The 22,347-nt window shown below is 32.7% G+C and overlaps 1 protein-coding gene and 1 pseudogene across 3 annotated transcripts in view; both read left to right on the plus strand.

The window, feature by feature from the left end:
• The window catches only part of LOC143239052 (gamma-tubulin complex component 4-like), a 403,661-nt gene that overhangs the window by 31,074 nt on the left and 350,240 nt on the right, over nt 1-22,347 (plus strand). The gene's annotated exons all lie outside the window — the stretch shown is intronic.
• Nucleotides 1-22,347, plus strand: part of LOC143239778 (gamma-tubulin complex component 4-like) — a 59,198-nt pseudogene that overhangs the window by 1,268 nt on the left and 35,583 nt on the right. Inside the window, exons 3-7 of the transcript XR_013021365.1 lie at nt 1,699-1,908; nt 5,878-5,965; nt 10,146-10,224; nt 11,835-11,973; nt 17,664-17,817. The product of XR_013021365.1 is annotated as a gamma-tubulin complex component 4-like (transcript). The remainder of the gene's footprint in view (nt 1-1,698; nt 1,909-5,877; nt 5,966-10,145; nt 10,225-11,834; nt 11,974-17,663; nt 17,818-22,347) is intronic.

Here is a 22,347-nt window from a genome sequence, read left to right on the forward strand (position 1 = left end):
GTAGGATTTTGGAAGTTAACTTTTTTAACACTGAAAATGTATTTTTGATAAGTACTTCCATTTATTGAATGTGTTGCAAAGGTAGAGGGAACTATCTGTGCTAGTATAGAGGGTGAAGTGGGATTGGTGGAGGGTGGTCACATCATCAGCACATGTTGCTGCAAGATGCAAAAATTATATGGGAAAAAAGACACATGCACTTTTAAAAAGTTTACAAGTTGTTAGAGGGCAAATGAAAGTCGACGTAGCTCTGGGTCAGCAGAGGTAAGTATCTGTCAAAAACACATTTTAGTGTTAGAAAGTGTTAACTTCTTAGAACCTGAATCCTTGCATGTGCCACAACTAAGAAAGAAGCCTTTCTAATTCAGAACACCAAAATTTGATTTTCAAACATACTGGATGGCCTACTTGCATAAGCTCTAGATAGTATTTCTGGGTAATACCTTTTTGTTGCTAATTACTGTTATTATACAAAATAATACATTTTCTATTTTAGATTGTGTTTCCTTACATAATCCCGAGCTAAAATTAAATAAAACATTCTTACCATGCCGTGCAAATTTTGAGTTTCAAGTAATTATAATATTCTGCTTTTAGTGTATGAATGTTTGTGAAAATTGAAATAATTGATAGTGAATTTTGCATTGTAATGTTTCAGTGTTAAAGTTTATTCAAACTTGTTAGCTTCAGTAAATCTTTAATTTCAGAAATGTAGATCTCTTATCAAACAAATTTTTAAAGTGACATTTGCGAGCACTTGATTAAGTTTTTTGTGTTTTTTTTTTTTTAAGTTTTCTGTGCCCTTTAGTGGTTTAGTATACTTATGAGACTATGATACATTGTCTCAGCATTATCATTCTGGGAAAGTTTTTAAAAATGTATTCTCCACTTGGCATGATCCATTTTTTAAAGAAATTCTAGCTAATCTGTTTTGTAATTTTATTTAATGTTTAAGGAGAGAACTTTGTAAATTTGTTTTATTGTATAATGATATTAGTTAAAGTTAAATTTTTAACACTTTTGATTTAATAAACAGCTTCAATGTTATACTTTAATAAACACATTTTTTAAGTTAATGTTTAGAGAGAAAATCTGAGCAGTATTAACTCTCTTAACCCCTTGCTCATTCAATATGATCAACCATGTAACTTCTTTGTACTCATTTAAAGTCTCAACAGATTGAATACTTCTAACTTTAAATATAGTGTGTGTGTGTGTGTACATCTTCATAAAATTTGGCAGACTTTCAGTTAACATTAGAAGTCTTTCACAAACAAAAAACATCTAATTGTTTATTTAAGTGTTGTTAATAAAATAAAATAAAGATTACTCTATACACATTTGTAAATCCATGGTTGGAGGTGTAGGATGGGTGGAAGTGTTTCATCAAATGGGTGTTTCTTCTTTGTGGGTAATGCTGGATTGCCTCCTTTTCTTTGAGTTAATCTCCAATGGGAATATCAGCTTGGGTTTTTTTATGTCTTCCTGCTATTATTGTCTGTGTTTGCTGATAGGGTGATGACAGGTTTTCTGTCAATGAGTATGAATCTTGTGTTGTGATTTGCTGCATCAAGTCTGTTTCACTTGTGTATTTTTCATAATGGTTGATGTGGTTGCATGGATTGGTTATTGTAGACAATGAAAGCTTTACTTAGAATTAGTGATTCATGATTGGTGATCAGTGTTTTGCTGCATTAGGTAAAGTGTACTTGGAAGTATGGGTTCTCTCATGAATTTGGATTGGGTTTGGTGTACTGCATGGAATTTGTTTTTGTTGGCTTCCTTGAGTGTACTTCAATTTTTTTCAAGTATGATGGAGAAGTCGATGCCCCTGGACACAAGGACAATTTCAACCTTCCAGCAAGGATCTTCCTGCAGGGTGTAGTACAGCTTATGAGGTCATGTCCTGTAGGGCCTCATCTCAGTATATTATATTATACATTTACCACACATTATTTAGGATATTGGGCATTCATTCCACATCTCCTCCTCCTCTGCCTCTCATACTGATTGACTTTCCACTCCCCAAAGACCCACTTACACCCAACCATTAAGCACAAATCATCCAGGATTGTTTGCATCAAGAGGCCATGGAGCTTATCACCTCCTCTCTGAGGGTTTTTATTCTCAGCTGTCTGTAGTACCAAAATATATGAGCAAGTGGTGATTGGTCATTAACTTTTCTTGTCTCATTTGTTTCCTCCAGCCTTCAGTATAAGAAAATGCAAACCTTCATTTGCATAATCTCTAAAATTTTCCAAATAAACAATAAAAGTTTTTCATTAGAACTTTATATTTTGTTATTTTCTTTACCCTAATTCTGTACAAGATTGGTCAAATAACATGAAACTGCATTTGCTTACCCTAAATGGCTTAAATATCTTAACAGTATTCATTTGTTTATACTTAAATTTTATTGTCTTATTACTCTCTGAACTGTGTCTGAATTTCCACCATAAAATATGAAATTGCTTTGCAAATTTGCAGCTAACGTTATCCAATTGAATTGCAGAACAAACAGGCTACTTGTGAATGTACCCAGTGAAAAAAATTAGTTATTCTTTTCCTTCTTTACTTTACCTAATATGACAGTGAATAAATAATAAGACAAAATGTGAGGGTAATAACATAAATTACACTGTGAGAGAAAAATCACCTTATTCTTTGATAGATTGATTAGGCAGAGTATTCTTGATGAAACTTTGCAGAATGGATGGCAGCTGCCTGTTGTGGAGACACAACAGCGTAGAGGACGACGTTTTGGAAGTCTTCCGCCTTTTGTCTTCAAGTCGGTGAAAACTGGAAGAAAACTTGAATCATTGACACAGAAAAATTCTGGAAGACAAGAAAAATCAAAGAATTATTTTATATCAACACTATTAAACCTTCACTAAACAGAGATTTCTGATTAGAAGTGGGTAACCTGTGGCTGCCAATTGGCTGAATCTACAGGAAATGTTTCTTGCAGTCAGAAACAGTGATTATCCAACCAATTATAACATGCTCTCCACAATCCACCAGGACACTTTAAAAGATCGACAACACCTACACACACATAGACACGCTGGCTTGAAGATGAAAGGCAGAAGACTTTCGAAACATCGTCCTCTACACTTGTGTTTCCACAACAGGCAGTTGCAGTTTATTCTACAAAGTTTCATCAAAAATCACCTTTAAAAAACTTGTAATAATTTATTAACTTGACAATATTTAGAACAAATGCTCTTTTTCAATTGAAAAACAAAAATTTGATTTTTTTCTGACAGTCTAATCTGATTTTATATAACATAAAAGAGTTTGATTTTTACATTTATATTATTTATACTTTTATAACTATAAATAATGTACATGAAAAACAATAAATTGAGTACTTATGTGGGTTTTCTTCTTTGTGTTGGTGACACTTAACTCTAAATGTTTGTAACAATGGTACAACTGCAATAAATATTTTTTTTATTTAATTAAATAATGCTCCAAAGAACACAGAATAATCATACACAAAAAGCAGAATACATTCCATAATTGTCACAATTATTGTTATGGCTTTCTAACAAGAGCCAGTAGAAATTCAGTTAAGCTTTTCTATGTCTTTCCCAAGAGAATCAAGCTCAAACTGGAAACAGAATTGACAATTATATATGTAGAAAACAACATAATATAATATGTCATTTGATAGATTGAAACTTTGGCATTGGCATTCTATTGGTTTTAAATAATATAATATTGAACATCATAGAGAATTGCTGGCAATTTGTGAAAGAGTTAATGTCATAGTTGAGTGTAACAGGAAGTGTCTCTTTTTTCCAGTTTATGGCTAAGAAACCAAATAAGATTGAAGGTTATAATAATTATGCTTCATCTGAGCAATAACAATAGTATAATGAGTAATTTATGTTGAATTCAAAATTTCTTGGTGGGGTAATAAATTAAAGAAAATTAAGAACTGAAAACTTAAATATTTTTAAAATTTAATTATTAATTATGTTTTGATATCAAGTTTATCCATACACACACACACACACACACACACACACACACACACACACACACATATATTGATAATAAAGTAATTTATTTTTTAATGTAACTGTGAAAGGTTTTGACATGCACTTTTAATTTACATGATGTCAAAATGGTTAAATTAAAAAAGTAATGCACAGCACTAAAATTTGAATTGTAAACTGCAGTTTTGATGCATAATTATTGGCATGCATTCACAAAATAGTAGTTTAATATCATTCTGAATATAAGTCTACAATTGTGATAAAATGCGTCTGATCTCTATCCACCACAGTAGAGCTAATATGAAATCTGCATGAATATATAAATATTAAATTAAAATACACTTAATTTCCCATAGGAACAACCCATTTCCTACTCATAAATATAGTTTTGGTAATGATGGAAAAAAACTTTGCAGCTTAAAGAATTTCTTTCTTTGTTTCAATACTTTTGTTAAGTGGTAAAATAAAAATCCTGTAACCTGAGTGCTTTCAAAAGGTGAACCTTTCTTTAAGGGCAAACTGGGACCCTCATCAAGTAGTGGCTAGTTTATGGTTAGTACATAAATGTGTTCATGCTGCACTTTAGGTAGTTTTACTGTAATTAACCATTTGTTAGCATCAGTATCCTGTAGGTTACTTAGGTTTGCTAACACCTGAACGTCTTCTATTGAATAGTACATTAGTGGTTAAAATGCATGGTGACAGTTCTCAGTCTACCTGAATTTTTTTTGTAATTAGAGTAGACATTAATATAGGAAAAAAAACCCCACTAAACTGAAGTGTATTCATTTTGTTGTAGGTTGGGACCAATTTCAGCCCTTTGCAATGTTTGTGATTATGTCTGTTTAAGTTTACACTTGTTGGTTTCACTTTTGAACCTGTTATTTTTATCTGTTGAAGCACCATGTCTATTTGTTTTTCAGTAGCAGACCAGAGTGGGTGAATAGACACCAGGATGTTGTCCACGTAGATCAGACTCTCTTCCTTTGCACCCTTATTAGTGTAAACTTCACATGTTATTTCAAAGAGACACTTGTTAATACACAGGTGAAATGTCAAGATGAGAAATTAGTAAAAATCACTTTGGGTGCTGAAAGCAGTTTTGGACTTACTTTTGTTGTTCAGCTCAACTTTCTGGATCTAAAGTGCTGAACAGCAGACATCTTCCAGTACAGCTAAGCATATTTGTTTTATCTAGGGAAGTGGAAGAGCATCTGTGTGGGTCACACATTTATCTTATCTGAATCAACTACAGAAGTTTAGCATATCCTCCTCCTCTTTGACAGTTGGAGCTGGAAATGATTAAGCTTTTTCTGAAGGTTTCATGATTCCATCCTTCAGCATCAATGTCTTATCAGTGTCTGTATTCTGAGTGTTTCACAAAATTTTGCATGGTATTTGTTTTATGGGATGTCCATCACCTATAACTGTATGTTAACAGGTTACTTACAATGCTAAAATCTTAGTTCCAATTTCTTGTGGTAGACAGAATGTTCTAGACTTCATGTAGCTTTGCACAAACAAAACAATGATACTAGTGGCCTTGCATAGGCTGTTGGTTATTGCACTTGATCCATAAGCTATAGGTTGCTAGTTTAAATCCCCATCAATGAACATGCTTGCCCTTCAATTGAGGGGGGCAGTTTAATGTGATGGTAAACCACCTGTTTGTTGGTAAAAGAGTAGCCTCAATGGAGTCCAAATTGGTGCTTTTTTCAATTTTTTCCTTTGTTTATCAACATCCCAGACTTTGTTTTGGCCTGTTCTCATGTTATGAACTCCTCTTTCACAGTATCTCCTTTCTTGTATTTAATTTGAACTACATTTTCTATATGCATTCACTGAATACACTTGATGCTTCATGTGTGGATAGGACTCCCCATTTCCCATCCTTCCTGGACCTTTTCCTTATATCCTGTTTGAGATGCCTTTTCTTTTTTCACCCATGTCTATCAGAATTGGTAAGTATTCTTTTAAGTTTAGACTCTGTATTACCAGTCAATAACATTTATCTGGGATTCTGTTCCTGGTTGTTTGTAATTTGTTATTATAATGCAGTTGATGTTCTGTAATTACTCTCCATCCTAGACCATTTCATTGACCTTCTTCATTCTGCTATGTTCTTCTCCTTCATTCACCACTAATGAGGTTCTGTTGGTTTTGAAAGTTAAACTTCCATTTACCATTTGGCTTGTTACATCTTGGTTGCATTCATTCTTGCCATGGATTGGCTATCTCATTCCAACAAGCTTTTCCTCATATAATGTTTTCCAGTTATTCCAATCATTATGGTCCCAGTGGGGAGCTCATCTGCTGGTCAAGTTTGTCACCTTCATCAAGATCACATTCTCTTTCTCTGCTGATCACTGGTTCTTTATCTTGTGACTCTGGTGATAAAGAATTACATGTATGCCTAACTTCCTATCTGTATCCTTCCACACATTTTGTTTTTCACCAAGCCACTATATTTTGAGCCTCTCTCACTGCCCCCTTATAATTTGCACAAGTTTTGTTTCTTGTTCTTCTATTGATTCTTCTTCTGTCCAGATACCTTCCTTTCTGGTATTATTTATTGGTGTTTGGTCCTGTCTTTTGGGCTGCCAAGCTTCATGTCTGGCTCTTATCTGGTCTATTGTAGGTTGATCTGAATTTTCTGCACTTATGGAGTCTCTTATCCCCTGTTTGGTCCACTGGTTTACCTGTCTTTCTTGGTGGTCTGTAAAAGACAATGGCATATTCTGTCATTGGCTTATGCACCATGGTTACTTGCCTTCAAATCTTTGCATTCCTCACCATTATGTATTTCACTTGGCAGTTTGACAGTGATTTTTTTGGGCTATCCATTGCAGACTATGAGGCAGCCTTTTGTAGTGTCTTTTTGAATCGTTGACTACTTACACTTTATCTCATTTACTTTGTTCCTTATTCATAGCATTCATTGTAGGTCAGATGTCTTCACTCTTGACATATGTATCCATTAACATTGTGATTTCCTTTCCAAGATTTCAGGGGATCGTGAGAGAATTGTCGCTTTCACTCTGGTATTTCTCCTTTGTATTCGTGTTACAACCCATATATTCATCTCTGCTTAGATCGCGCTCCGTGATGTAAATTTGTATACACGTCTACCTTCTTCTAGTCCAGTTCCTACCGCTTTTTTCATTGGAATCCTTCTTCCACCCATGATCTTTCCCCTGTAACCCTTACCAGTTAAATCTGTTGGTTTATTGTTCTTTGTGTTCTGTTTTCCATTATATTTTCATTGTTTCTTCTCACTGTACCAGCCATCTCATTCTATTCTTGGATGCTCCCTTCTGTCATCTGTCCCCTCAGTGTGGATTCCTGCATGTGGTGAGGGGACCTCCCAGAGAAGGTTCTGTTCTTTCTGTTTAACTCCTCTGGGATCTAAACAGCCACCCATGTGTTTGCTGTGTGTGATGACCCCTGAAGGGGAGTAGAGGATCCTGGTGGTTGAGGGGTCCAACCCTTACACACCACTTTGGTCTTGAATTCATGTAGACGGGCAGCACTGGGGTGGTCCACCTTGAGTTAGTTGGCTGGTCCACTTGGGCAAGGGTCAACCAAGTACTAGTGTTGGATGTTCTCAACAGGTGTTGTGGACATTGTATCTGATGGTGTTGTTTGGGTATAATGCTCATGAAACCCTGGTGTTGCTGCAGCGACCTTGTTTGACATTGTAGTACATCCCCTTGTAGGACTTCATGGTGGGTGGGGTCAGTGGGCACTGAAATTCTGCTGGGGAACTCCCATCCTGCCACCTCCTGGTTGTTGGTTCCTAAGTAGTCTGGTTTTAGATGGGAGCTAGATAAGCCACCAAACTGCACAATGTATGATCTTTAAGGTCTGTTACACCCACCATTGAGATCAGGTGTTCCACAAGATCTAAGTAGGTTCATTATCATGGTATATTTTGTCATAAATATGCCTAACCCAAAACACACCAACTCATGGACTATCATGAGTAAAGCAAGGAAAGGTATGCTGCTCATCACCCTGTTCCTATTTGCATACATTGTGCTTGGCTTGATTTTCAAAATAGGGTTTATGGTTACCCATTGCACTTTATCTGGTGTTGTGTTCCTTGAACCTCCCTTTCCCTATCTAGTGAAATACAGGTACTCTTACTACTTGTCAATTTTGAGCTGTTGGGGTGGTAGACCCTGGAGGTTTCCTCCTGAGTATGCTCAATTCCACTCAATTAAGAGTGGAGTAGCGGTGTTCTGCTGTTGTAGACGGTGTGCACTTTTCTCCTATTATGAACTTGGTGTACAATTCCAAATGTAATCTGGTTGTGGACTGGATGATTTTTCCATATTCATTTCACTTCTATGCCTGAGAACCCTCTTTCCTACTGTTGCTTGAATATTGGTCAGTCTAGCTTTAACCAACACCTTAAGTTTTCACACATGTGATTATGCTGAAACCCTACTCCTACTGCAGACTGGACAAGACTTTTTCAATGCTGCATGGTTTTGGAATGGAGTTGACCCTCCACATTGGATTCTACCTTTTCACTATCAGTCAGATATCTGGTTCCTGACTGGTTTGTGTCAGCTAGTAGTGAATTAGCATGCATGTGCTGACCTGGGTTTTCAGAACGAAAGTTCCCTTATAATTCCTGGTTCTGGGATGAAGATATAGAGACTCTCCTCCTGCCTTGGCCTGGATGGTCCATTCGAAGTGCAGTTGGATGTTGGACTGGAGTTGACCTACTGATTATGGTCTACTATGCTCTAGCCACTCTATGCTATTGGATGCATCCAAGTTTCTTTTGGATGTTTTTTTTTCACCTATTTTGTAGGCTAGGAGTATACTTTATATAGAGGTGGTGCAGGCTCCCATGGTGTGTTCCTCTATACAGAGATGTCACACTCTGTGGGCTCTCTTCAAACACTTTTTGAAGGGTACTCTTTCAGATAATTTTGCATTGGTCCATTTACCAGTTTGATGTGGGATTCTAACTATTATTTGAGAGGACGTAAGTTATAAGTTAACATTTTCTTACAACAAACATCTGTTATTGATAAATAGCTATCCACTTACATTGCCCACCTGTTCTTCACACACTTGTGCTTCTATTTCTCAAAGGGAACATTGAGTTCTATGGTGTAGGAAAGTCAGCTGTACTAGAAAAATGTATTGCACTTCTACTGGTGGAGGGTCGTTTCATGCAAATGAACATGCAGTGATGCAACTGTAATGTGCAAATGGATGTAGGTGGGAGCACAAGACTAGTGGCAAGCAAACATTTACACATATGGAGGGCAGTAGTTGTCAAGAAGCTACTTAACTATCTGGTCTACAGGCTTAGTAAAATTGATTGACTCCATATCTCTGAAGCAATGTTTACTATAATTCTAAATTTGCTGTGTTGTCTTCTTAAAATTTAGTGGGCTTTTAATAAACATTACAAGTCTGTTGCACATGAAAAATGAGAGTTTATAATAAAGTATTTTTAGTAAATATTTGTCTGTGTATCTCCATAGTCTCAATTTAATTTTAGATAAAAATATTTTTTGTTATAAGAATATGTAAATAGTTGGCCTTTTCTTATTATGTTGAAAGCTTCCTTATGTTTTTGTATTTATGAATTATATTTTTTTTATTTTCATGCCTTATCATTTAGCACAGTCTTGGTTATGACACTTTTGACATCTTGTTTTATTTTGATCCTAGATGCCATACTGTTGCTTTGTCTCTATTCTGGAAAGAAAAAAAAAAAACAAGCTTTGTTTTTCAAGTTACATTTAGACTTTCTTTTTATTTCTATGAATATTATCACTTCACAAATTGTGTTTGTGTATTTTGTATATAATAATAATAGGAATGTGTGAACTTTATTTAAACTATTAAATACTTGTATTTATATATAATTTATATATTTTATATTTATATATAATTTATCTTTATATACATTATTCAAACTGTAGTGTTTGTTTGTGAATCATTAACATATTTGTTAACTTTTTAATTATAATTCATAGCCTTCATATTTTAGTGTTTGTATTTTTACTAAATTCATTTGTCTGTTATTTATCCTGGACTATTTGTAACTTACAATTTACTGCACATAAATTCTTAGTATAGCAATTATGATTTGTATGCTTTCATTCATTTCAGGTTTATGGTTGTCGATCCTTGATGCAGTTTATAAGTATACATCCTCTGGCATTCCCCTGGTGAAAGAAGCTGCTTCAAAGTAATAAGTTTTTACACTCTGTTAATTTAAATATAAATGAAAGGTGTTAGAAACTGCTTAACCACAGACTTATTCTGATTGACTGACTCCATATCTCTAAAGCTATGTTTACCATAATTTTGAATTTACTATGTACGCCTTCATAAAAAAATTAGCAGGCTTTTAAAATAAGCATTACAAATCTATTGAACACAAAGAAATCCGATTATATAATAAAGTAATTTTACCAAAGATTTGACTACAAATATCCAGTTGTTTTTTTCAGTCATTCTTAGTAACAGATGGTTTTTGTTCAAAAAAAAAAAGTACTTCTTTCCATATTACAGTTTCTGTGTTTCATTGCCATGTAGCTTATTGAACTTCATAAATTGAATTCAGTAAAACTACATTTTATATATCCTAACATTAACAATAGTAAATTAATCAATTTATTATGATATGAAAAGTTGAAAAGTATGCAATAAATTAATAGTATTATTTTTTTGTTTTTTTATACTTTGCACTGACTGCAGTATTAATTAGAAAGTTTCAAATTGTAACAGTTTCAGCTGTTCACTTGCTTCTTTATAATTTTATTCAATGCCTTGCAACCACTGGAGCAATACATTACAGTGGATGGCAAAAGAGCAGGTGACTGTGAGGTGGTTTGTCACACAAAAGCTGATGTTTATCGAATTTGAGATGTTTTATTTTATTAAAGTTTTGTTAGGCTAAGCTGAAGTGTTTCTAGTTTTTACATTTTACTGTGTTTAAAAATATCTATACACAAAAATAAGGATATTTGAGCTCATTTGCACTCGAGTAAAAATTAAAGACATTCTACTATAAGTTTGTAGAATTTCACAAACTTGGATGTCCAAAAGTGAATTTACATAGCTTTAAAAAAAATGCCTTTTAGAATGAAAGATATTATTCACTGCATAGAATAAAATGTCTCAGACAACTGTAATTTACTAGCTTTCTATGTAAGCTATAAATATGTAAAAATATTAGCTTAGTGTTTGGAGCAAAAAATATCAATAAAACAATACAGTTTCAGTAACTAATGGTTTGTATTGTAAAATCTAAATTTTGTATGATTTTTCTAAAGGAGAATTTGCTCTTTCTGTTGGTTACAAACATGACCATCACTCACATAACATTGATTAGTAAACAATTTCAAAATTCAGAGAGGGTCTTCTCTATTGGGTCTGTTGATATTTTGGCAAATCCAGAAGGTTGTAGATGTAAATTTTAGTTCTTGCTTGTAATTATGTTTAGTTTATGTTCTTAATTAGCAGAAAATGTAACCAATGATTTTTAACGCAGAAAAATTGGGGCTTAAATGGGACACAAGAAATAAAGATTGAGAATTTGTTTAAAATTTCTTTTTTGAAATTAAGAAATTAAAATTTAGATTATGTACAAACTTAGATTATAAATTACATTTTATTGTTATGTTTATTGATATATGATGATAGAGTTTAAATAATGTTTGAGTTATTTGAGTAATATTATGAAATCAGCCAGTTTTAAAAGACTTTAACATTTGTAAAATATTATTATATACTCAAGTAACTAAACTGTTACAATCAATTTGAAACAAAGGAATTTATCTATTATTTTTATAGAATCTTGAAAAGTTGCCACCATATTTTGTACAAACAGCTGACTGCTTGGATGTTACATGGAATTTTGTTGGATCCATTCAAAGAGTTCTTTATCCAAAAGAGAGAGACTGTAGAATCAGAGAATAGTAAAGAGCTAAGTGTAAGAAAGACTTTGCAAATGAATTTTTTTGCATACAAGGCTTTTATCCCTTTCTTCACAAATAAGTCAAAATATGGTCACAAGCTGTTATAGTGTTAACATTCAAATTTTAATATTCTATAAGTTTTAAATTCATAATATTATAAGAAAATATTTAAATAAATCATCAGTCTCCCATAGTATGAGAATTGTAACATTTTCTTTCTGGGCCTCTCCCCTCTTTATTTTATTTACCACTCCTTTTGCAAATACTGCATTTAACATATATTACTCATTATAATATGGTTATTACACAGTCTAAGCAAAATTTTTACAGCCATAAATGTTGTTTGTTTACAGAGAAAATCAGTCCCAGTTACTATACCAACCTGTCACATTCTGTCTTACACAAATTGTCAATATATTTCCCTGACTTTTTATACTGTATTATTTATAACCAACATAAAGCCAAATACTAGAGAAAACTACAAGAAATGTATGAGAGAAGGGATGTGACAGGTGGGTATGGTAAATGTTTCTGATTTTCTACTTTATGACTCTGTAAACAAGAAAGAGTTAAGGCTATACAGGTTTCGCTTTGCTTGAGTATTAACTGTACCATGATGAATAATTTATGTTAAATTCTATATTTCTGAGAGGGGTGGTAAATAAAGTAGAGAAGAGGGGAAGACCTAGAAAGCAAATGTCACAATTCTTATACTATGGGAGATTGAGAGAATTTATAACTTTTATAATATTAAAATTTGATTTATTAGCTATGTTTTGATGACATGTGTATTCATATACATTAATGTTAAAGGTAGCTTATTTAAATTTTAAATGTAACTGTAAAGTTTGTAACATATGCATTTTGAGCTGTGTGTTACAAAAGGGTTAAAAGGAATAATCTGATAGCCTTCTGAGCTATATGTGGAAAGTTTTTCAGAATTTCAAAGTATATTATGTTTTTTTCTCTACAGAGCATTGTGTATTTTCCTTCCAGGTTAAACTATATTCCAATTGGAAGACACATCAGTTAGTTTAGCTGAATTTTTAATGGCTCTTATTACATCGTTAGAAGTCCTGAAAAATTATGATAGTTGTGAGACATTGTCTGCTTTATACATGGTATTATTCTGTGCTCTAAGGTGTATTATGGGCTCGGTATAATATACACTAGTTTGTCTACACGTTTGCACATGTTAAATATTTGCTCTGTAAATTCTGATACAGCATGTGTATCTTCAAAAAATTTCATAGACTTTTAGTAAAGATTACAGATATTTTTTAATGACATATTGTGTTACCAAAGATTTGTTTGTGAAAACAGTCTGTTTCATTACTAGTCTGAGTGAAAAGTGATTTTATGTTATAATTAAAAAACTATTCTTTGTCCTTAAAATCTCAAATATTATTTGCATAATCTATAAAGTCTTCTAAAATGCATTTCTAATGTTTTGTCTTCGTAAGACTTTATATTTTGTTATTTTCTGTTTTCTGTGTGTGGTCTATCACTTGACCAACCTCGCAACCATCACAACAAATTAGGAAATAAATATAAAAAATGATAATTTCCAAATTTTGTATGAAATAAATATAAATTATGATTTTTCATTCTAAAATGACTACATATTAAAACACAAAAATACATATGTTTAGTCTATGTAGCTTAAGTTTCATAAAGCTACATAGTAATACATATACTAATTTGTTGTTTTTTTATTACACTGACTTTCCAGTCATGCCTATCTAACATTGCATAGCTTGCACTGACATGGTTGCACATGCACTCAGGTCACATATTCAGTAATATACAACTGACCTTCAGTTTTACCTGTCTTGGTTATGTTTTCGTGGGCTAGTATTTTGTAATATACAGTCACATTTCAATTATTATACATTATATATATGTACATAGTTATTACTATTTAGAAATAAATTATTAAACTTATTTTTCTTAAAATATAGAGCAATAAATCAAGAAGGAAAGCAGTCAGTTATATATTCTTGCTGCAACCTTTTTACTCAGGTATTGCTGGACATAGGTTGTTAAGCCTTTTAAAATTTTGCACATGTAGGATATCAAACAAAATTTTGTTTAGGTTTTATATATATAACTGAATAACCAAATATTATAAATAATTACACTGATACCATAGAGTTCCACCATAATTTATTAAGCTTAGTAACTAAGTGAGATTTGGATTTTTAAAAATATGAAACTTTGAGCAGATTAAAGACACAACCTACTTCCTGGAAAACTTGGATCTAAAGAACATGGTAGCTTTTTCACAGAAGAAAAGTACTGAGAAAACCATTCTAGAGATATTCTAAGCTGTATATTGGTTATTAATGTGTCGTATTGTGTAGTAAGAGAATGCAAGTGACCATTTCCAAAAATGGAATGAGGTGAACAGGACCACTGTATTTGATTCAGTATATAAACCATATATCAGCAAATTAAAAAGATATGAGGTTCTTATTTTATACTACAGCTTGTCTTTATTATTAATTTGAGTTCTTAATTTGTACAAAACTTTGGACTTTGTATTTTGGCATCACAAACATATGATTTTAAACAGTGCTGGATTCAACATTCCACATAACTCACTAAATTCTATATTTAGATTTGTTCTTTTAATATTTACTTTTAAATTAAGAAATTAACTTGTATATAATATTAAAATCTGAGATATCATCTACAATTTGATCCGAAACTTGACATAATTTCATAAAATAGTACTTCAATAAAATTTTGAATGCAAGTCAACAAACACACTAACATAGCCTTTGATCCATGACCTGTTGCAGAAGGGTTAAAGAAAAAATTATTTAGTGTAGTAATGCCATTACTATAACAACAGTCAACAGTAAACAAAAAACAAAAAAAGGACTCGGATACATACTATATATATATTTTTTTTCATGTGTATTATTAACATTATAAAACTAAGTGAAATGTAAAAATTTGAAACTAATTCAGTGAGGTTAGGTGAGATAATGAGAATAATAATAATAAAATCTCTTCAGAAGGTATGCTTTTGGAGTAGCTCATGCATTTACATAATTCGTTATGGTAACATGAACTACAGGTTCACTAAGTAATTTAAAAATTGTTTAGTGGGATTATTATTGATCATGGTTGAAAGACAATAAACTAATATAATTAAATGTTTGTTGTTGAATGTTTTAAGCTGGTCAGCATGAGCAATTGTGGTATTCTGTTACAATTATTTCAGAAAGGATGATTTACATTTATTTCCAATTCTTTATGGTGGGTAGGACGTCAGTCAGGCTGACAGATCATGTATAGAAAATAATAGATAAAATATCTTAGCATAAAAATAATTTTGCACTAAGAGCAGTTAACACTGACTCCATGTAATTACGAACAAAGTTTAAAAAATAGGTAATCAAAACTTTGGTTACAGAGCTGTGGTAAATTCACAAACATATTAAGACAGGGTTAAACCAAATTTAACATCTGATAAAACTTCCTACTTTGAGCTTGATAAACTTTGAAAGTAACCCTAATGCAAAACTATGAATGTATTGCAATACATTACCAAGAGTTCAGAAAGTTACCAAAATATCTTGCAGTGTATCCTGACTTGAGTTGAAAATGTCTTTAAAAGTAATTCTGATGCAGTAATTTGAATACTGTATCTAGCACACTAGTTTCAAAATAATATTAAAACAAGTGAAAAATTCATACAGATACTCATTATACAGTTGATCATCATGATTGTATCTAGAGCTTTGAAAAATTGTATCTTTGTATCCAAAGTCTGCATAGATTTTTTTCAATTACTTTAGAACACAGTTAAAAAAAATCAAAGTACTCTCCTCTGATCTATTGTTACAATATATCAGCAGTAATTTCACTTATGTTACACTACTGGTTACCATGGTTGTATCTAAAGCTTTAAATAATTATCTTTATCTCAGAAGTTGACATAGCTTTGTTCAATTACTTTATAAGACAACTGACAAGACAAGTTCTTCTTCTCTACTTTGTTGTTAAAATATGATTTTTGATAATTTCACTTAAAAATAAATGTCACTGTGTGCTCTTTATGGCTAAATACACAGTTACACTCAATCTCGATCTATCTATTTTATTAACTTTTCCTTAACTTCTAGAACTGTACTTTGTATGAATATTTATAAATAGTACAACTGAGACCTAGAACTTTCTGTATACTACAATATATTTTGATGTAGAAACACTTGAGAAAAATGTAGAAGGTTCCAGTAACATGATGCAAATGTATTTCAACTTTTAAATTTGCAATTGAACTATACAGTTATGTAAACCTGTAATAAACAATCACTTGTAAAAATAACTAAGTTTATAACCTGCACTATACTTAAATTAAAAGTTGTGTATATCTAACATTAAAGCACAAAAGGTCTTAGAAGGTTTCTTGCAGCACTTTGAAGTCCTTACAATACATCCTACCAACAACTCAGAAAACATAAGAAGTCACCCTGTTACATTAACCTGTTTAGTGCCGTAGACAAGATAACTTGTCCAAGCCAATCGGAAACACAGTGCCACGGACGAGTTAATTCCTTCTCAATAATACCCAACTTCAATGCTAGATATCAGCACCATACATACAGTTGACCTACTTACAGATTGTTTCACTTTTGATCTAAAATGGCGTCCCGAAAAAAGTTACAAAATGAAGAAGCATTAAAAGGAGTTGCTGTAGCAGCTGTAATACTTGGCAGTCAGCAGGTTAAACATCACATATTCCAGAGCTCATAAGGTTTCAGAAGTAACCCTGTATTTTCAAAAACTTACTTTGGGCATCTTATGTGGTTCTTGCTGAAGCTCTGAAGATTTTGTAAATAACCTTATTGCAATAATTTGAATATCTGACAACATATCTTATCTAGAAATTTGAAGGTTTTTATAATTAATCTTAATGTAATAATATGAACAGTACATCCTTTCTATTTGGCTACATGATGATTATGGATGATTTAAATACAATTTTTTTGTATTGATTCTTTTTTTGGCTACTTCTGTATTTTGAAATCAAATTATCACATATTAAGAAAAGCATGTTTCTAATCTGTTTCCTCTTTTTCAAAAGATTAATCAATTAACTACATGGATTAAGTTGGTGAAAGGTAATTTTTATCAACTTTGTAATGGAATATACTACTCAGAGGTGCTTTATAAATTATAATATCCATGAGCTGTATTCCACAGTTAGAAACAGAAATTTATTTTAATAATACTGAATTAATTGAGCTAATGAAAGCTGATATAGCTCTTAGCTTGTCATGTTTTAGGATCATTATTCATTCTCAGCAAATATTAAGATTAAAACTGCTTTGAATATCAGTAATTATTGACCATCAGAAAACTGAATTAAATTTATTTTATCATACATTGTATTAAGTATGCAGTATGTAATATGTGTGTTCTTAATTATATGTCTGATCATTAGAAAATATGTTGAATAAAAAGTAGATTGATTACAATACATAATTATCTTGAGTACTTTAGAATTGTATTGGACATGCTACACCTTGCATTTGTTTACTTACATATTTTACTTAAAATCAGCTTTTGATTAATGTTCTAATAAAATAAAAATTAATTTTAACTTATTGGTAATAGTAGATATCAAAGTGTACAGATTTAAACATTTTTTGTAAATATTTTGTAAGTTAAGTTGATCATTTCATACTAGGTGTCAAGTGATAGACGGTCCCTCGATGTTTATTTCCTTAATCCTGACGTCTTGCCATCTTACATTCTAAGTCGAGTTGCAGAGAAGATTCTGTTTGCAGGACATTCAGTCTGCTGTTTTGGAAAGAATCAGATCAGTAGCACCATATATTTAGGTAGGTTTAGTTTGTACAAAATTGATGACAAACAAAAGAAAAGACCAAGGGTGATTATTGTGTATGCACACACTACTGTGCAATATACAGAACTGGTGATCATAATGTACAGAAATATTCAAATGCCTTATAAATGTCATTCATTAGGCATAAAAGCTTTCTCTAGAATTTTCACTGTTATGATAAAGCTGATTTTCATCATCTCAGGATGTCATTTCCAAGCCTAGGACATGAATTCTTGAAAACTGGTGTTTGGTATAAAAATTCATCTATGAATTAGAACTATTTTCTTAAGAAAACTGCTGTGAGATCTTAAAAGATCATATGTAATTATGACATCATATGTAATTAAAGATTAAATTTTTTTTTCTTTGGAACCAGGATTTATTACTGCAACTCAAAATCAATCTGTTTGTGCATGATGATGAAATATTTCATGATCAAACGTATTGCATAGTGGTACTAACTTCCAGTCTGCTTTAAAACACAGAATGCCCACTGAACTTGTTCAGACATTAGCATACAACTCATTATATATTATCTTATACAATGTTTGTAAACTATTTCCCTTTGATTGGATTTTATATTTGTTTCTGTAAAATCTACGTAAAGTAAGCCAGTAGTTCCATAGAAATTTATTCTGAGTATCTCAGCTTCATCATAGATATTTAGTTCTTTTAAGTTCATTGCTGGAATGATGTGTAGTGCATTCTTGCTTATTTTGCATATTCACCCTGTGATTGCACGACAGTTCTGAATCCTCTTGCAGTTTCAAGAAAGTCATGATTCCAGTTGTACTTGACTGTTTTATCATTAATACATTCATCTGACAAGTCTTGTTTTTATATTCATTCATCTGTTATCTTTTTCAGTTCTTTTTTTCTATCACACATTTCAGTAATTATTATTTTAGAAGAAAAACAAATAGGTGATAACCATAATTCTGAATTTATTAAATCTATCTTCACAAGTACTGACATACTTTTAGTAAATGTTATAAATATGTTGTATACAAAAAATAAGTTTTTTAATTGTATTTCTTCTAAAAATTTGTCTGTGAATTTATGATGCCTTTACTGAGTCAGTCTGAGTGAAAAGTTATTTTCATAATTCTAGGATCTCTTAAATGAATAACAAAAAGTTTTTCAGTGAAACTTTGTATGCTATATTTGTAACTGATTGTAGTGACATTGTCAATGTATAAAGAAAAAGTAAATTGAAAATATGAAAATAAAAAAAAAATTTTTTCTTCTAGAATGACTGCAGGTTGTAATAAACAATTATTTATTGCAGTAGCCTCAGTTATCTAACTTTTTCACACCTGCTTTTAAGTTTAATACATTACAATTTTCTTTAAACCCAACTTAAGTAGGTAACAGGCAATTAACCCTAGTGTAAGAACTTAGTATAGACAGTTGATAAATTTACAGTAATGTGATGCAGTTAGATTGAGCTGATCTGAATTTTTGTTCACCTACTTTTGATTATATAAGTTAATAACTCTAATTATGTATATTATCTTTTCTCACATAAATAGCTATTCACATTCATTGCTGCCCTCTATATGCAAATAACATTTTTACACATGCCATTAACCTTGAGCTCCCATGTACCTTCCAGTCTACTGTCCCTAGAGGTGGATTCCTGTATGTGGTGAGGGAACCTTCCAGAGAAGATTTTGTACTTTTGGTTTACCTTTTCAGGGATCTAAACATCCAACCATGTGTTTGCTATGTGTGGCAATCCGTGAAGGGGAGGAGAACATTCTGGTGTTTGAGGGGTCCAACTCCAACACACCAGTTTGGCCTTGAATTACTGTAGACAGGTAACTTTGGGATGCTCCAACCCCAGGGCCATTCGGCTGGTCCATTTGGGCTAGGGTCAACCAAGTACAGTGTTGGACTTTCTCAACAGATGTTGTGGACATTGTGTCCAATACTGGTATTTTGTTACAGTGCTCGGAAAACCTTGGCATCGTTGCAGTGTCCTCATTTGGCATTGTTGTGCATCTCCTCTTAGGGCTCTATGTTTGGTGGGGTGAGTGGGCACCGAAATGTAACGTCTTTATTATGGATACCCCCCATTTATGAAAAAAAAAAAAAAAAAAAAAAAAAAAAAATTGAAAAAACAATATATTATCAGAAAACGAACACACATGGACAACTTTTTATAGTCAGCATAACAGTCAGATTCTGTATCTCGATTTCTTATTGTCCATTTCTTATCCAAGAAATTCTTAGGGCAGATGTATCCGTTTATTATTCAAAAGGGATTATAGGGACTTGCTGGCCTTCCTATGTCAGTAAAGAAATTGCATTCTGGAGACATTTTGGTGGAAACATCTTCACCACAACATACCAAACTCCTCTTGAAATGAAAGGCCATTGGAGATATACTTATTGAGGTTACTCCCCATGCAACTTTGAACTTTTACAGAGGAGTTATAGTTGAGAGGGATTTAAAGAACATTCCTGAGTCAGAGATCCTCACTAGTTTCTCCAGCCAAGACATTTCTGTAGTGTGCCAAATCTCCATTTGCAAAGATGGAATTATGGTGTCTACTGATATTCTGATATTGACATTTACATTACTACGTCTTCCTGCCACAGACAAAGCAGGTTATTTGAACTGTAAGGTGCAATCATACATTCCTAACCCTCTCAGATGTTTCCAGTGTTAACAGTTCAGTCACTGAAAAACATCATGTCATAGTTCTTTAACATGTCCTCATTGTGGTGGCAAAGACCACAATGCTTATGAGTACAAACTAGAAACCCCTCTTACTCTATTTCTTGCCCTAAATGGGTGGAGGAGAAAGAGGTGCAATGCATTCTTCACAGTTTTTTAACTCATCGCTTTCTTTTATCTGAAACTTTTATCCACTCAGGTCACAATAGTCCACATTTTACTGTCATGCCATCATTATGATTGAGAGTGATGGCACCATTTTAAACATTTTTTTCCATGAGTTCACCCTTGACATTGGACAGTGTCTTTGGAAATGGTAACACTGCCCACCTCAGTTGTGTTTTTAAAATTTTAAGGGCCTTTGTTTTTTTAACTCTACTGAAGATTTTAATTTGAAAATTGGACTATGTTTTGTTTCAGCATGATTCCTTTTTACATATTTTAAGGATTTTACCTTTTTACCAAATATTTGGTGCAGATAGCCCAGTTGCTTTGCACCAATAAGTGCTAAACCAACCAACCAACCTACTGGTTCAACTGAATCTCTCATGTACAGCATCATGTGACTCCCTCTGTTTGATTCTACGGAACTCTCACTTCTCATCTGGTAGTACAAATGATCTTTTGTTATTTTTCCAAAGATAATTTTTTCTTTGTTCTTCAACAGTTATTAGGTTTTCAGATAACTTATTTTCCTAGTTTTTCTCTCTCTCTCTTTTTTTTTTGTCAAATGATTGTACTTGATTTCTCATTGTTACACAATGAATTCCAAAGTTCAGGTTCCCACTTTGGAGATAATCCTTCCACTGGCATGCTTGCAAAGGTTACAAGTGGGGTAATTCATCTTTGGACTTGTAGGCTATCATCCACCATTTATTTTGACTTATATGAGTAACCTTGATTTGCCTGATCCTGTTGAACGTGCTGAACCTGTTCAGGTAAAAAAAAAAAAATTGACAGCTTTTTTTCTACACCTTATTTTTGCCTCTAATGTAGAATCAACCTAATTTGCATTTTTCAGACATGATTTCTCATGCATGTTCTGATTTCATATGAACCTCATCCTTCTTTGTTATTTGATATTTCCTCAAGTATTTAGTTTTTCCACACACATTAGAGTTCATGCTAAGTATTTTATTTCTCAGATGGTTTATATTACCAGCATTTCTCTCCCACAGTGAATATTAAATTACTTTGCTTTAGCCTACCATTAGGTTGAATGGCTGTTTCTAAGTTCTCAATAGTTAGAATAAATTTTGCCCATGTGGGAGTTGAACCGTGATTATCCTGTTCATTTCTCCCATGCCCAATTTTGCCACCTTTGTCTCACCCCAGTGACTCTCCTATGGCACTTGTTTACCATCCACCTGCTTTTTGAGGTGATCCACAAATGTTTTTCAAAGGATAGTTTCTCCCTGATTATTTCTACATTGGCCAATTTGTCTTTTTAGGCTTTATCTTTACACACACAGTTCCTCTGTTGTTGGGATCTCCTGGGAATCCAATACTTGTAGGCAATCCTCATTGGTGGTTGGACAAGATTAACATGTTGATGGGTGTTTTGCTTCCTCCCACTCTTCTGAATTTGCAGATCTTTGTGAATGTTTCCCTTTGGGACTAGGGGCATGGGTGTGTCTGCTGGGAACTTCAGGTCAGTAGTATCCAGCTGAAAGATCATACCATATCAACATCCTGGAACTTCTGGCTGTATGTCATGCTTTGGTTCATTTTGATATTTCTACAATGGTGGCTCATATTGATAACTAAGGTTGCACTCATTTCTTTTGTTGTCAAACCTTGAATCTCTTCTTTTTTTTTGGCCCACGTGGTCAGTATTTGTAT

Source organism: Tachypleus tridentatus, chromosome 13, assembly GCF_004210375.1.
Source record: "Tachypleus tridentatus isolate NWPU-2018 chromosome 13, ASM421037v1, whole genome shotgun sequence".
Taxonomy (NCBI): domain Eukaryota; kingdom Metazoa; phylum Arthropoda; class Merostomata; order Xiphosura; family Limulidae; genus Tachypleus; species Tachypleus tridentatus.